General features: G+C 36.4%; 1 long non-coding RNA gene across 1 annotated transcript; it reads left to right on the top strand.

Annotated features, from left to right (window-relative positions):
* The first annotated feature begins 16,456 nt into the window (after window positions 1-16,456).
* LOC122526267 lies at window positions 16,457-16,757 on the top strand. Its single transcript, XR_006306012.1, has 2 exons — window positions 16,457-16,638; window positions 16,726-16,757. It is a non-coding gene; the product is annotated as an uncharacterized LOC122526267 (long non-coding RNA).
* Window positions 16,758-17,169: the final 412 nt, after the last annotated feature.

The following is a 17,169-nucleotide window of genomic DNA, read 5'->3' as shown; positions in this document are numbered from 1 at the left end:
CCAAACGAACGAACGAACGAACGAACGAAAGAACGAATGAACGAATAAACGAACGGCTTTGAAACCTTCGTTGCTTTTATGCTTCGAAAGTAACAACGATAACGACTATTAAAGGATTATTTTCTCGGCTTTTTCATTAATACACATCGATCGTTTCTATATGGAGTTAGAATAATCGTATAAATACGCGTGTGTATGTCTATGCATAGATAGACATAAAGAAAATCTATTTAAAAATTGTTTAACGAATGTTTCAATGAAAAACATAACAAATTTACATCGGTCTATTAATTTTTTTGTTGCTATTCGAAATTGAAATAAATCATTAATTTCATAAATACGGGACTCTCGATCGATGAACGATACTAATCGTCGATAATAATATAGTTTGCGTTATGAAAATAATTTAATTTGTTGTTGCTGATGCACTGACTCTTCTTCGAATTCATTTTTACATACACGTATATATTTCTCGTATATAAGTGATAGTCATCGTTTGCGTATCATTACGCTTACGAATGGGTTATTATAGAATTATAATATTTGTTTTTGTTTTCTTTTTTCTTTTTTTTCATTTCGAAACATGAATATTACGTTACAGTGTTGTCAAAAAATGTGTGAGGTCCCACGATACTCCTACACTCCGAGAATACCTGTCAAAATCAATTTTGTGTTTTTCAGCTCGGATTTTTGAAACATCCTGTACATTTACAAAAGAAAAAAAGAGAGAGAGAGAGAGAGAGTAGTCTAACAATAAGAAAAGTTTGTTCGATCTAAATTCACGCTTCTCGTATTTCGATTCGTCGAGCAATTTTTAGGTTCTCTTTTCTTTTTTTCTACATTTCTATTTTACTCTCTCTCTCTCTCTCTCACATACTCTCGTCAAAATGTTTGCGGACGACGCGACGTTATGTTTGTTTGAGCTGTCGCGTGCGCTTACGCTAGTAGGAGACAGGAAATGTTTCGAAAATCGATGTTACAGGAGTTTACTCAAGCAGACCGCCGTTTCCAGTCGAAATTCAAGATGCATGGTGCCTCGTTATAGGACAAACCGACGTGGAATAACAATCTGGTCTCGCGCGTGTGTGTTGAACAAAGATAGATATAGAAATGTCTTATTTATATGTCTATAATAATGTTGAATAGTCAAACAGGAAAAAGATTGAATATAAGGTTAATCGTAGGAAAAAAGTCATTCCACGTACTACGAATAATAATTATATTATTTTTTTAATATTCAACTAGGGTATTATTATTTACATAATAATAAAACGTTGTATATAAGTGTGATATAAAAAAGAAACGATAAATAAGAAAAAGATCTTGAAGTAATAATTGTTCGAATATTAAATATGATTTATTTGCGTAAGTATATATATCATTAACGTATAATTAAATGAAAAACTTTCGACTAATTATTAATGTTCAATTAGAGGATAATAATTATTATATATATGTATATGTGTGTGTGTGTGTGTGGAATATCTCAATTTAAAAACAATGAGAAACATGTTTTATAACGATTTTTTATTCCATACCGCATAGGAATAAATCATATAATCGGTACAAATTATAATTTCAATTGAAAGTGTTGTTCATTATTATAAATATAGTATTGGCATCTACGGAGAATAGAATTGCATTAACAATTTCTTTTTTATATTTATTGATTGCGTTCATTCCTAATGCGTATTATGTTCGATAGACTTTTTCTTTCGTTGTTTTTCCGCAAGTAAAAATCCATTGACGTGATATGTGGAGATCGTGGGGGGTCAAGGAATTGGTCTTCTTTGACCTGTTCATCATAAAGGGTAAAGGTCATTTAATCATTTCTGTACTGATACTGCATAATCTACTGGACAAGCGTCCAATTGGATCCATAAATGTTGACGAAATAATAATGGAATATTTCATACCCATTCTGACTGTTATTCATTTATTAGAAAATTAAGAAAATGTTCACTTGTGTTAATCTTTTGTATAAAAAGTGAGATTAGAACATGTTACGATTGCGTATTCAAATAAATTTCGGCTAAGCGTTCTTATGGTGTGTCGATGAAACACCAGTCCGTTACCGTTTAATGAAACATTTTGGAATCCATTTTTTATAAAATACGTTGATAAAATATTGCCATTAAAAAACTAAAGCATCCTTTTTTGTATTTCACATACGAGGGTGGATCGAAAAGAGGAATTTGATCGAAGACAAATTTGTTTTCTATGTTAGGCTCAATACTTTTCTCTCGCGATACTAAAAAATCATATAATAATATGAAAAATAAATAAAAATATATTATTAGAGAGAAATAATCGATAAGTCAAAGAATTTGTCTTAAAACGTCACCATTTTATCTACTTATTAACTTACAATGATATAAAACATAAATCTGTGTTATAAGTACGCATATAATCGAGTAAGAAAGTTTAAACATGTCGAGAGCAAATGTATAGCATAAAACCCGCTCTGAAAATGATCCTTTCGACTCCATCGATTAACCGATAAGAGGAATAATCGACGAGCGTGAAATCAGATTTCACGTTGGGGTTCCTCGGTTGCGAAGGCACTCGTTTGATAGGATGAAGTAAGCATTTCGCGGGGACGCCATGGGAAGAAATTTCTTTATGTGTCTTTCCCTTCTTTTTGTTTCTTTTTCCTCTACCCTTTCGTATTTGATTTATTTATTTTTCTTCTTTTTCTTCTTTTTCTTCTTCTTCTTCTTCTTTTACGGACTGTACGATTTAGGTTCTTATTTTATACGCGAACTATGAAACCATATGAAGAAATATGATCGAGAAAGTGTGATAACTTATACTATATCGGTGCAACTCGACTTTCGTTCTTTGGGAACCGGTTGCGCTTGTTCGGTATTGTCTAACTTTGTAATTACAACACATATTCACTCTCGGAGACAAGATCTGATATTATTAAATTATTTTTAAAAATTGTTAAAAAAATAATTTAACGACAAAATATTTCTGAAATGAGATAACAAGCCTAATAACGGACGGTTATTAACGTTTATTTAATATTTTTCCCCTGTTTTTCTTTTTCAAATACAATCACCGAACAATTAAGGTGAGAAACAAAATTATGATAATTACCAACATAATTTAATATTTATCTTATTAACGTGTAACTGTTTCCAATCATTGCAACCAATATTCTGATATAATTTAGAAAAAAAAAAAAAAATCAATCGACGTATCTAAACAAAATGATTTTCTTCGATCTCTCTCGAATAGCTAAACGTTTGCGCGAATATAATAAAAAAGAAAAAAAAGAAAGAAAGAGAAGAAGAAGAAAGAAGAAGGGAAAAGAAAAGAAAAGAAAAGAAGGGAAAAAAAAAAGAAATGTTCGCCGTGTATAGTTTTCTTCTTTCCGCGTGTCCAGGCGCTCGACGTGTCCCAAATGTGGAATTCTTTGGCGAGGGCGTGGCGGCGTTGGGCTTCGTTGTTATTCCGAAATGACGAATCATAATGTATAATGCCCGAGCCTTTTTCACCGTGGTACGTGCGTGTGTCGTAGTGCACGTAGGTGCACCTGTCCGTGAAAGCAGCTTTGCTTGTAAGCGATACCTTACCCCTTAACCCTCCTCTCGTTCTTCTCTCTCTTTACCATTCTCTCCTCCTCCACCTTCTTCTCCACCTTCTTCGGTTCTTCTTCTTCTTCTTCTTCTGTTCTTTTCTTCACGAATACAACTGCCCGGTTCTGTATCGTTCGAGCAAGCTAGTACTTACACGACTTATTCAAATGAAGCCCAAGATTGTCCGATGTATCTCTCTCTCTCTCTCTTTCTTTCTTTCTTTCTCATCCGAACTAACTGGATTCTCAAAATTAAAAAAGAAGAATAAGGACTTCCGTGAGCAACTATCTCTCTCTCTGTTTCTTTCTTTTTTTCTCTCTGCCAAAAATGGAACGTTCTTTTTTCAAGGATCTATACGCGAAACCCTTGCTACTATCTCCTTCTCTCTCTTTCTTTATCTTTCTCCTTATCTTTTTATTTCCTTTTCTTTCATTTTGCCATCTTCTCTTCCATACATTTCGCTTCGTCATCGTATCCCGCTAGTCGTCTTTCTTTATTTCTTTCTTTCACTGTTCGAAGAGTTCATCCTCCTTCTCGTCATCCTCCTCCTCCTCCTCCTCCTCTTCTTACTTCTTCTTCTTCTTCTTCAACATTTTACCTTCTTACGTATCATCGGCTTCTTCTCGTCCAAGTTTTTAAGACCTAAAGAAAATCGTAAAGGAGTGGCACATTCGAGTTGAGTTTTTGATGTGAGACAAAAGTGACGGACGCAGATCATCTCGATATTCCTTTGGCTCGTTAACATTCGTGCTGAGTTGGAAGAATGGTAGAGAATATGAGATGGTAATTGGAAGGGAATAAGCTTGGAGTTGTTGGTTACGGGGGTGAGGGAAGACGGGGGGGGTGGGAGGAGGTATACGGGAATGTATCGGTGTGAGAAAGAGAGCAATATGTCTGCTTTGAAAAATTGCAGATCGAAAAGATTTCTACCTACCTACCTACCTATCTATCTACCTACCTACCTACCTACCTACCTACCTACCAACCTACCTACCCTTCGTTCACGTCGGCGCTATACTCCTTGCTTTTTTTTATTTTTTTTATTTTTTTATTATTCATATCGAGATGATAATTACAGAATGTAAATCGCGAGACCGTCTCGAATCTCTCTCTCTTTTTCTCAAACTTACTTTTTAATAATCTTTCTTTCTTCCTTTCTTTTATCTTTTCTCTTTCTAGGACAATATCTTTATCTCGATGATTTTATTTTAAAATTTCGAATATCATTCCTACGTAATTTTATTCGTAAATTATCATCATTTATTTGTTTAGTGTAAAGGAAGAAATATAAAAAAAAAACAAATAATGTTATAAGATAATTTATTATTGTTTCGTGTGTGCATAAGAATGGTGAAAATATTAGATTTATAATTGTCGTAGAATGATTTTCTAATTTCTTTGAACGATTTCGTTGGTTCGTAAAGAACGGTTGAAAAGATAAAATATATATGTATATCTAACCACGTTAAAAGATATTTTTCATATTTTTCACAACGATTTGTCGTATACGTAAAAGAAAGGTCTTCGACCTTTTTTTCTCGAACCCTCCTTCCCATTTCTTCCATCCTTATTCTATCAACTCGAAAGTTTAAAAACGTGTTTTTCCCGGATGGTCTCAGACGAAATTGCATAACCGCAGGACGACAAAAGGGGGAACCCGTGGCGATATTAAGGACGTATTTAGCGAAGGTTTTTCTTTCCCCCATTTAAACCACACATCTTTCTAGCTTCTGAAAATCCTTCGTTTCGTTTCGTGTCGTCGTAGACGTCGATGATGATGAAAGGGTCGAGCGTGGAAATTGTCCTTACCTTTTTCCATCGGTTTAAACGGAACGACCTAAGCTTCTCCCTTTTGTCGTGTTCCTTTACCCGTTGCGAATCTTTCGGTCACCCGACACTTGTTGTTGACTTCGTGCACGCTCCTGGGATCCCTGGATTTTGAAAAAAAAAAGAATAGAAACGAGAGAGAGAGAGAGAGAGAGAGAAAAAGGGAAAGAAAAAGATAGTCTCTTTACGTGAATCCAGTTCACTCATTTTTTCCTTCCCCATTTTTTCTTTTTTGTTTGTCCACCCTTCGATGAGATTTCGGTTTCTTTCCTTACCGCCCTTCCTTCCTTCCTTCCTTCCTTGTGGATTTTTCTAAATCGATTACAATGCTCGAGAACAAGATGGCAAAACTGCTCGACTTCGCAGCTGTCATCTACGAAAATGTTAACGTTATCGTATATATTTTATTCTTTTTATTCCTTTGAAAGAGAAGAAAGGAAGAGGATTTTACTATTATACCAGTGTTTGATCAGGATAGAAAATTTATTATTATCTTCGTTTGCTCGAAAAAAAAAAGAAAAAAAAAAAAAAAACGATAGGAATCCATCGAAAGCAAATCAAAACTTTCTCTCAATCTTTTCTCATTGTATAATAATCATACGTGTAGTCAGAAGCCTAGAATACGATAATGTAGAACTAGAAAGGAGTATTAAGATACAATAATGTTGCAAGTTCGATCAAATCGAAATACATATCTATCTATACACACACACACACACACATATAGAGAGAGGAGGATGTATTATTATATTTACCATAGATACAGAATGGAGAACTTGGAACATAGTTTTATGTTGGGCGTCGTTGTGTCGGTAAAGATCGAATGACTCGCGGGTATTCGGCAAAACCCCGATCGCAATTTAAATTCGAAAGTCTCGTCGTCTCCTCCTCGTTCGCTCCCGGAACTTGATATATGTTTTAAATGACATTTCGTTCGAATCGATCGGCCAACTCGATATCAACCGAACGAGTCGACGTTTCAATGTTTAGAACCGAACAATAACGAGAGGGATCGAAATGATGATGATGATGATGATGATGATGATGATGATGATGATATGTCGATGATAGGAATGTCGATGATTTCCATGTAAAGTCACGAGAACAAAAATAACGACTATGACATAAATATATCTTTCCATCTGCTCGTAATACTCGGAAATTCGTTCTTTTGAATTTTGAAAATGGCGGCTGAGAAGTTACACCTTTGTGTTCACGAATGTTTTAGTTAAACGTGTGTATATATATACATGTGTATGTGTGTACCATTGTGTTTGTTAAGAGTGTATAAGAAAGAGAAAGAAAGAATGAGAGTGACGTATCAGAGAATCGATTTCTCTGGAGGATGACCAGCTCTTGGACTCTCACTTCTTCTTCTTCTTCTTCTTCTTCTTCTTCTTCTTTGAGTTTCATCCACTGGTGGTATCCGATCTCGAGTCTGCAGACGCAACAGTTTCGCCCGGTGTGAGGCAGGATTTACCAAGAAACGACTAAGCATAATATTGATATAGCCGGTGCGCCGCAGTCGTTGATATCGTCCGAGCGATAGCACGAACTCGGGAACCCCACGTTTCATAGTATTCTCTTTTATATATACTTTTGCCATGACGTATTACAATTTCACTTTCTTACTCATCTTCTTTTCGTTGTTCGAACACATTTTTCTCTTTTTTCTTAATCATATTTAATGCGATTGCATACCGAATTTTTCTTTACTCAACGTGTTTTTCCGATGTACTTAATACGACCTACGGAAGAACTTATTTTCATTCGCATTTAGAAATTTCTAAATGATTCAACCACGTTGAATTATTAGTTTCTGATAAACATGACTGGATGACCTGTCTGAAAAAACAATAGACAAAAATCGTGTACTGTTGACTACAGAAGTACCTTCGGTACTTTGGTATTGAATAATATGAGAAAATATTGATAAAGAAGTTACTCGAAACCGTAAAAAGAATGGAGAGTAAGAAGACAATATTTGAACGATATATTCATTAGTTATTTCATTCAAATTCAATACCATTTCATGAAATTACGTTTAAATTCATATTTATCGGGCTAATAAAAATAGAAAAATAAAATAAACATTCGAGCGATACGTTAATATTTCATCGTAAAATATTGATATTTTTTTCAATAAGATAAACAATTGGTAATATATTCGTTGAAATCGAACTAGAAGTCTATTTAACTCGTTCCAGAAGATGAAAAATACACAACCGGGGATCCGAGTGGTCTGTCATAAATCAAGTAACACCTTCGCAACGTAATAAAGCGATGCTATAATCCGTAGGCCTGTCTCGGGCAAGTATAATGAGGAGGTTGACTCGTCGAAAGCTACCGATCTCGGAACAACCTTAGCGTGCCGATAGGTTCACCTGTGTCAAAGTGACCTAGGTATATATATATACCCACTTCGATGGGTCAATGGGGAAACTGTGATATTTCTACGGTTGATTATTCCCCAAACGAAATTCATATATTCGAACCTTTTTATATTACAGGTGATCAGGTATGAATCAGAATGAAAATATAAATAAATGATAATAATTATAAAAGTAATAATAATAATAATAATAATAATAATAATAACGATGAGAGATGTGACGGTAATCAAAATGAAGAGATAAGAATGGTAGGTGTTGAAAAGGTAAAGATTTGAAAAAAAAAAAAAAAAGAGAAAAAAAAACATTCAACGAGCGGAACCCCATAAGAATTTACCATCACCGTGAGCCAAGTTTACGGATAACCAAACGGAGTTCGTTACGGCGTCGGCAGTTATACGAGGCTGTAAGTTGTGTATCGCATGCGCGATACGAGAGCGGCTAGCTCGTACGGCTCGCAATTAAATTCATTATTCCTGCAGCTGAACGTACATCGTTCGTGTAGGTACATACATACATGCGGAAACGGTGGGGAGTGAAAGAGAGAGAGAGAGAGAGAGAGAAAAAAATAAAATAAATAAAGAAAGAAAATAAGAAAGAAGTATGTATATATGCCCAGCTCGTTCGGTACCACCGACCCTACGGATTTCGCGAGTATGCTAATCGGTCGATAAATCAGCGAAGGAAGTACTCTCTCTTTCTCTCTCTTTCTCTCTCTCTGTGCTTGGTGTGCCGATTCATTACCAAAATGGCAGCTGCCAATTGGCACGCGTTCGTCGTAGGATCGAGGGTTGACACGTTTACTACTTTAAAACGCGACGCGTTCTATCTTTCGTTCGATGATCAATGAACCGCTTCCGTGGGATAACGGAAAAGAAAAAAAAAGAGAGAGAGAGAGAGAGAGGGGGAGAGAGAAAGGAAGAGTAATAACATATCGTTTGAAATTTACGATGCTCCAGCTCGATGATCCAAAATTATTCTTTCGTATGTATCTAACCCACGGGTAGAGGTAGATATTCTCCTTGATTTCGCATTTACCTTTCTGAAGAATAGACCAAACGGAGCATCCGATAGTTGTTCTCTCTTGTAGGTCCCTATCTGATTAGCATATCCCAACATTGAAATTTCGTTGGTGAGTGTTAGGCGATTTATCAAAGCTCTATTAAATGTATTCCCGAAACAGCTGTCGGAACTTTGGTAGCGGGACGATGATTGTTGGTTAAGAAAAAAAAAAGAAAAAGAAAAAAGAAAAAAGATAGAGCAAAAAGTAAAATGGTAGGTTGATGGGACGGTGGTGGTGGTGGTGGTGGGGGGGAGGGATTGGCAAAAACTTTTCCGTGCGGTGTAAAAATGGCGTCAAATAAAAAATAGAATAAAAAGAGATGAAAAAGGAAGACAGAGAGAGAGAGAGAAAGGTGACGGTGGTGTTTTCAATCGACGATCAATGAAGCGCGTTCGCGGGATTAAAGGTCCAATGGAGAGAGATAGATCTAGATTCGCGGTATTGCCAGAGCCAATCGGATCTGGTTCAAGGAACCCCGAGGACCGAAGCAGTGTGCGATTTGCAATGCAAAACAGGGGAACCTCGTTGGGCTACCGGCGTCGACGACGACAACGACAACGACAACGACAACGACGAGAACGAAGAAGAAGACGAGAAGTAGAAGAAGAAGAAGAAGGAGGAGGAGGAGGAGGGGGAGGAGGAGGTAGCAAAAGAAGGAATAGAAGAAAAAAGAAAAAAATAAAAAGATAGCGAAGAGAAGGTGGAGAAGGAGGAGAACGACGGGAGCACACGCCATACGTCCTTTTACTACGAAAGAGGGACCCAACTCTCTTCTTTGTCGCGCTACGACACATGGCTAAGTTCGATTATTTAGATATGCAGATGATGTTAGTGGGATAGAAAGAGAGAGAGAGAAAGAGAGAGGGAGAGAAAGTGTTTCTACGTTCTCTCGCCTTCCTTCTCACTCGATTCGCGCGAACCATCCGTGAATTGCGTGTACGGGGTGATATCTTCTCTCTTTATTTCTTGCTCTCTTTTTCCCCTCCTCCTCCTCTCTCTCTCTTTCTCTTTCTTTCTCTCACCCTATCCAACAACCCATTTTCGTGCTCCCTTCGGAAGGAGAGTCGTATTGTCGCTCGCAAGGAATTTGCATGTCGACGTACTTTTCGACGCGTGTCCTCGAAAGGGGTGGTCTTCATGGAAGGACGAGAGAGAATAAGAGAGAGAGAGAGAGAGAGAAAGAATACGTGTGTGGATCGCATCGTTCGCTTTATTTGCCAATGGTATTCTTTCTCTCTCTCTCTCTCTCGGATGTTCACTTTTTGTCGACCGTATGCTTCAGTTTGTTATTTTGCCTGCAGATCTAAGTGCAGCTAAACCATTGGACTCGTGTCATCATTAAAACATTGGTGTCTCTCTAGCAATAATACTATCATATATCTTGTTTTTCTTTCTTATATAACAAATCGTCTTGGTTTTATTTTTCCTTATCATTTGTTTATCTATCATTACACTAGAGGAATTTCAATTCAAGGAAATGTCCTCCCTCTCTCTAACGTTCCATTATTTATTTCGCGCTACGCGTATTTCTTTTTCTCCTTTATTGTCTCTTTTTTTCTTATTTTTTTACTTATCGTGTTTTTTTTCTTCTTATTCCAACATCAGCTAGATTTTCTTCGTCGTATAAAACTCAACTCGTAACGCGGTTCGTCTTGACATCATCGTCTTCGTAGTCGTCGTCGTCTAGAGATCATAGTCACACGCCCGTAATCTTAATGAAGCCCGTTACAAAGTGCAAAGGTATAGTTCCGGCGATCCGATCGCACACCACTAATAATAATAGACTCATTAGTCCGATCGGTAGAGATGGCCATCTAGAATCGTTCGACCGTCATGCAAAATGAAACGTAATATTACGGTGCACGGGGCACGGCTATAATTACAGGAGCACGAGAGGGGGAGAGAGGAAAACAGGAGGAAGAGGAAGAGGAGGAAGAGGGTGGTGGTGATGGTGGTGATGGTGGTGAACAAAACGAAAGAGAGAGATAAACGATGGATCTTCTTTCTCACTCTCTCTTTTTCTCTCTCTCTCTCTCTTTCTGTTTTTCTCTCTCGCACAATTCAGAGAGATGTTTTTTCGGTGGATTCGTCTTCGCCTCGGCGTGTCGACCGTCTCGATTATCGATCGACCACCTTGACGACGGCTCGAGAATTAATTGGGACGACCTCGTTAGCGGTGGATATCGGTTTAACCATCGAAAAAGAAACGCCGTTCCTTTTTTACGGCGTTTTGCACCCGTAAAAATTCATACCCTTTTATTTTTGGCCAACGACTCGCGGGGTGGCGATCGCTACCACAGTCGTGGTAACAACAAATTCAAACGAAATAACGTGAAATTCTCCGATGAATTTTGATATCGTTTACTCTACTCTACTCGATTTCGTTTATTACATTTTTTCGTTAATTTTGTTTTTCTTAATAATCGTTGCGCATCATTTTGATATATCAAATCTTACGTGACACGCATCCGACTATTTTATTCAAATGATATCTAACGTCTATAGTTAAATATAATATTTCAATGATTTACTTACAATTCGATATATGACGTTATTTAATCAAAAGATATATATTACTTTCATTTCTTTTATAATATATATATATCATAAGTTAACGAAATAATATGTGTAATTCGAAAATGGGCAAAAGAAATGAAACGAAATAATTAGTATCTTTTCTTCATTTTCTATCGACGGGACAGTGGCAGAGCGTGGTTTTATAGCAAGAAAAACGTGCCAAGTTCGTGAGAGGACAAAGAAAAGGATCTCGGCTACCGTGGAATAGAGTTGTAAAGCGGGACGGCTGCCAGTTTTTCCAAACGCGTGCCCATAGTGGACACCGTACGATACATACATATAAAACGTATTAACGTACATACGGTTGCTACGTACGTACATAAGTACGAGTTACACGTGCCCAGTCGATTCTCTACCGGTTGGTTGGCTAAAGGTACGATACCAGTTTCTCCCTGGCTTCGTAATCGAAACGTTACCTTTGTACCTACGCGTTTGCTTTTCTTTAGAAAATCAACGGCAACGCGCCCTCGTCGGACGGGATCGTGGTAGCATCATTTACATATTTATACCTTTGAAATCTCACACTCGAATTTCGAACCCCACCCCGCCTACCCCCGTTCCACCCTTCCTCCTATTTCTCTCCTCTCTTTCTTCTTCATTCCCTCTGCATTTTTCTGCGTCAATGAAAAAAAAAAAAAACAGAAAAGAAAAAGTTCGTACGGATGAATTCGCGTTATTAAAAATTGCATTGCACGAAAATGTGTTCTCGTGCGATATGATTCGTTATTTTTTTTTTCTCGTTATTAAAATCAAATTTTATTTGCAAACACCAAAAAAAAAAAAAAGAAAGAGAAGAAAAATCTATCGCATTTTATACCACATCGCGGTATATTGCACAAGAAGAGAAATCGCGTTAAAATGAAAACGTTAATCGCGACGATAATATCCCGACGCCTTATAGGAATTTGCTTTATGTACATGGGATTCTAGAACAGGAATCTCATTTATTAGACTAACAATAAATTAACGGAGTTCATAAGTGTAAAGAAAACAAAAAAAAAAAATAGAAAAAAAGAGAAAAAAACAAGGGGAAATAAAAAGAATGCAAACGAGTTCTTCATTACTAACAACTTTTTTTTTTGTCCCTTTTTCCACGTCCGTGACAAAACGAGATAAGAATTATGTAAACTGATACGAGATTTATCGTTCCGACCATTATTGTTAATTATCATAATCGTATAATTAAAAAATAATTTATATTTTTTGTTCTCTTTATCTTTACAATAATTATCAACAGCTAAATATATATGTATATATACATGGTAGATACGAAAAATAAAAGTAATCGAGTAGAGTTTCGATACACGAATGCAGTAGCTAGAATGAAGAAAAGGGTAGGGGGCCTCGCCTTCTTCCATCTCCGTCAGTTTTTCTCGTTGTCCAAGCAACAACCAGCAGCCAGCAGCAAGCACGATCGAAGCCAGCCGTAAGGAAAGGGAACGAAGAACGGAATAGAGTTGTAGAATTGCCAGTTTTTCCTGGTAGGCTTCCACCACGTTGCACGTTCGTTTCTCGTCGTCGTCGTCGTCGTCGTTGTCGTCGTCGTCGTTGTGGACACACGGCATCATACGCTCTTCTCTCTCTCTCTCTCTCTCCCACGCATGTTGGACAAACCCCGCTGGAAGGAATCCCTCCCCCCGCTACCCCCCCCCATTCTCTCAATGTTCCGTATCCTTTCTTTTCCTGATCTTCCATCTCCCTCGCTCGTTCACTCTTACTCTCTTATTCACGTTCACTCTCTCTCTCTCTCTCTCTCTCTCTTAGTTTCGTTGAGAGAAGGTACACGCGTGGCCGTGCGCGAGTTGAAAGGTGCGAAGGCGGGGGGGACACGCGCTAACCTGAAACGCTTCGCGCATACGAGATCGTCGCGTTTTCACCTACACGCGCGAGCGCACGAGCGTGCTTCTCCCTTCCCCCTTCCCCATCTTCTCTCTCTCTCTCTCTCTCTTTATTTCTCCTTCCAAACTCCCCTTTGCCCCTACTTTTCGCGACACCACCTATCAACCACCGGATTTTATCTAAACTTTTTCTCACATCTTTCATCGCTTCGTTTATTGCATATTTTTTTATTTATTAATTACTATGATTTTCCAATAATCATCCTCGTCGCAATAATTATTATCGTTTATTAATTACTATGATTATATATATTCGCAATAATCCTTTCGACGATTCGAATAATATAACGAGTACGAGAGAGATAAAAAACACAAACGTTTGTTTTTTTTCGTTTGTTCACGTCAGAGATTTGTTGGATATATATATTTATATAGATTGGAATAAAAAAAAAAAGACATTGATCTCTCAATCGTTACGATTAGTCGAATCGATAACGTATCGTTATTTACGTATACGTATGTACATATATGCAAGTTAAGGATTCGTTAAGTGTTATCTTGCGCGCTCGTGCACGAAGAACGTGTGGGCTTGCGCGAGCGCACGTGCTCGATTCTTTCATTGAAGAGTCGCAAGCCGATCGATCGACCAATCGATCGATCGATCGATCGATCGATCAAAGGTGCTGGCGAATGTTTTCTAATTCCTGCGGAACTAGTTTCTTCCGATTTCTGTAATCCCTCGAATCGCGTTCTTATCCAACGAATCGAATTTCTTATACGAAAGATAGAAATAAATAAAACTGAGAACGAGAGAGAGAGAGAGAGATGGATAAATTATTATACGTTCGATCATACATTTTCCAATTGTCATTCATCATAGACGTTCACTCGTACTACGTTTTCCTTGTAATTATAGCAGCAATGATATATGATCGATATATTACGTGCACTCACACTTTATCACAGAGCTTTCTTTACCTTTCGAGAAACGATCGACGAAAGATGCAACTTATAGATCGTCGGATCTAACCGAGATAAAACCATTAAGATTAACGGACTGAGAAAAAAAAACGTTTCTTCGATAGTAGATCGTATAATATCAATGGCATATCAATGCAAATCAATTCTAATTCGTTTAAAATTGTATGCTATTTATAGTGTCGACTATACGATATAACAGGATATGTTCAATTATAATTAGACGGTGATTTTTTGTTAGAAATATTTGTCCATTAAGTTTGATATTTACTTTCTTATTTGTCTTTTTATCTTTTATAATTTAGATACACGTGAGTAAATTTGAATTCTGCGAATGATACGTGCTATTATTCATAGTTTTATTATAGCGATATCCATTACATTATTTCTATCCTTATCATTCTTTTAAACTAATAAAATAGATAACAGATGTGTTGGAACACATTTTCTAATAATTTTTATTATTATTATTTTTTTCTATTTTTTTTTTCTTTTTTTTTTTTTTTTTTTTAAATAAACTCTACGCAATTGTAACGCACGTTGCAAACGATACCTTGTTTATAGTATAATGTAAAGTAATATCTGTCTTATTATCTCGGTGTAGTATGACGAAATTTACTGGATAAAATATTTTATTTCTTTCCTTTTTTCTTTTTTTATTATTTCGTTCCCCTTTTTTTTCTTTTCTTTTTTTTTTTTTTGCTTCAAAATTATAAGGGACAATATTTTATATGATTTGTGAAGTAAGATTTAACAAAGACGTTCGCCTATCGGTCTGCGGCAGTCCGGAACGCTTTTACGAGCCGTCAGAAACGACTGGAGCCGCGTGTCGTTGCTAGTAAAAGCCACTTTGTTATTTCGAATAAGATAATATTATCGGTCTACTTCGCGAACGGACATTTCACGCGTGCACCGTTGACGAGATTGCATCCAAACGTGGGCGTTCTTTTCTCTCTCTCTCTCTCTCTCTCTCACACACACACACACACACTCACTCTATCTCTGTACGCATATATGTGTATTTCTTTTTTTTTTTTCGTTTATTTTTTTAGGACAGATCGATTATAATATTTAATCGAAGCTGAGCTATTTGAATATCATCGTGTTACGATAATTTTAATAGTCGTACTAATGAATTTATGAAAAAAAAAAAAAGGGACGTTTCATTTCCATTAAAATTTTTTTTCCGCGCGATGGTAACCAGTTTGAGAACATTAATGCGATAAATTATCGAAAAACTATCGTCGTTTAACGTCGTTAGAAATCTCGATGGTATACTATCGTTACGTTGTAATCTGTATAATTAGAAGCGAGCAGTAAAATCGAGTCCGATCGTGAGGATCGTAAGGAAAATATCGTTTCGCATGTTTATTATTAGTTAAAAGACATCGAAGATAATATTATTTTTCGTTCATTATACTCCCTTCTATGAAAAATATATTTTCATATAATTTATATGGAAGATGTATTTCTTTTTTCTTTTCTTTTTAACGTGATAATTATCGTGTTAATTCAATTACATTTATATTTTCTTTTTCCCTTATTCTTCTTCTATATTTACATATCCATAGATACGTTTCCAATGAATAAATCTTATTTCCATGTTATTTTAATTGTAAATAAATATCACCTCGTATTAATTCCGATTAATTATTCATTTATTAAAAAATGTACAAAATGTTTACTTAATCGTATCGTGTAAAAATTGCAATCCGCATATGTTACGATTGCATATTCCAATACATTTCGTCAATGCGTTCTTACACAATATCATATTTTTATAACTTCATAATTTAAACATTTAACAGCCTATTGTTTTTTATTACTCTTCCTTATAAATTATAATAGATAAAAAATAATGATCGATCGAAAGAAAAAATACGTACGTGTACCTAAATTTTCAAGTAATCCATCTCATGAGTCGAGAGATAATAACGTAAAATAATTTATATAAAATACGTTATTATTTATTTTATTAGAAAATAACATCGGCAAAGGTACTATCATTCAAAAAGACACTTCTCGTTCTTTTCGAAGGCGTATTTGACGATAAACCGATTAGGAGTTTCCGTGCGAGTTTCGCATTGCGACGAGAAAGAGAAAGAAGGGAAGGTGAAGAGGAGGAGGAGGAGGAGGAGGAGCAGGAGGAAGAGAAGGAGGAAGAGGAGGAGGATTGTCGGGGCGGGACGGGGGGGTGTGGGGAGAGGAGAGATGTTAGGGGGCTTTTACACGCAGGTGGGCAGAGTAACGTCCGTGGTCGGGTCTCTGCTACTCGGTTCTCTGCGTTCCATTGTCGACGATGTGTCGGGCATAAAGGAGGCGGACAACGTGTTGGCAACGGGCTGATCTATGTAGTCGCATTGTCGAGCTCTTTTGCACGGGTAACGAGCCTTCGTTCTTTCCTTGATTTCTTTCGAATCTCTCCTCTATTCTAACCATATCCAATCGACTTACACATAATTCTTTAGTTATCTCTAGAAATCCCTGAAAAGAAGAAAAAGAAAAAGAAATGAACAAGGAAAAAAAAAATATCCGATGATAGATCCTGGTAGGTTAAAACCGATTGGTCACGTTGCACGTTCCATGAAATCACATGAAATTATTGCAAAAACATTATCATATATGTTAAACATATTCTATTTCTTTTTTTTTTCTCTCTCTCTCTCTCTCTTTGTCTTTTTATTTTATTTTTTTTCTGCATGAATATTGTACTAAATTATTCAGAATTTCATTAAAAGTGTTCAAAGGGAGAGGAGAGGTGGTAGAGGAGAAGAGAAAAAAAAAATATAGGAGAAAAAAGAAAAAACACATTAACGATTGTTACGATCGTTACTGTCGTCATGATTGTTATGAAAAGTAGACAAAAAAAATAGAAAAAAAAGAGAAAGAGAGAGATAGAGATAGAGAAAATG

Source organism: Polistes fuscatus, unplaced genomic scaffold, assembly GCF_010416935.1.
Source record: "Polistes fuscatus isolate 324 unplaced genomic scaffold, CU_Pfus_HIC Scaffold11, whole genome shotgun sequence".
Taxonomy (NCBI): Eukaryota; Metazoa; Arthropoda; class Insecta; order Hymenoptera; family Vespidae; genus Polistes; species Polistes fuscatus.
Note: the sequence above shows the minus strand (reverse complement) of the source record. Positions and strands in the feature narration are given on the sequence as shown.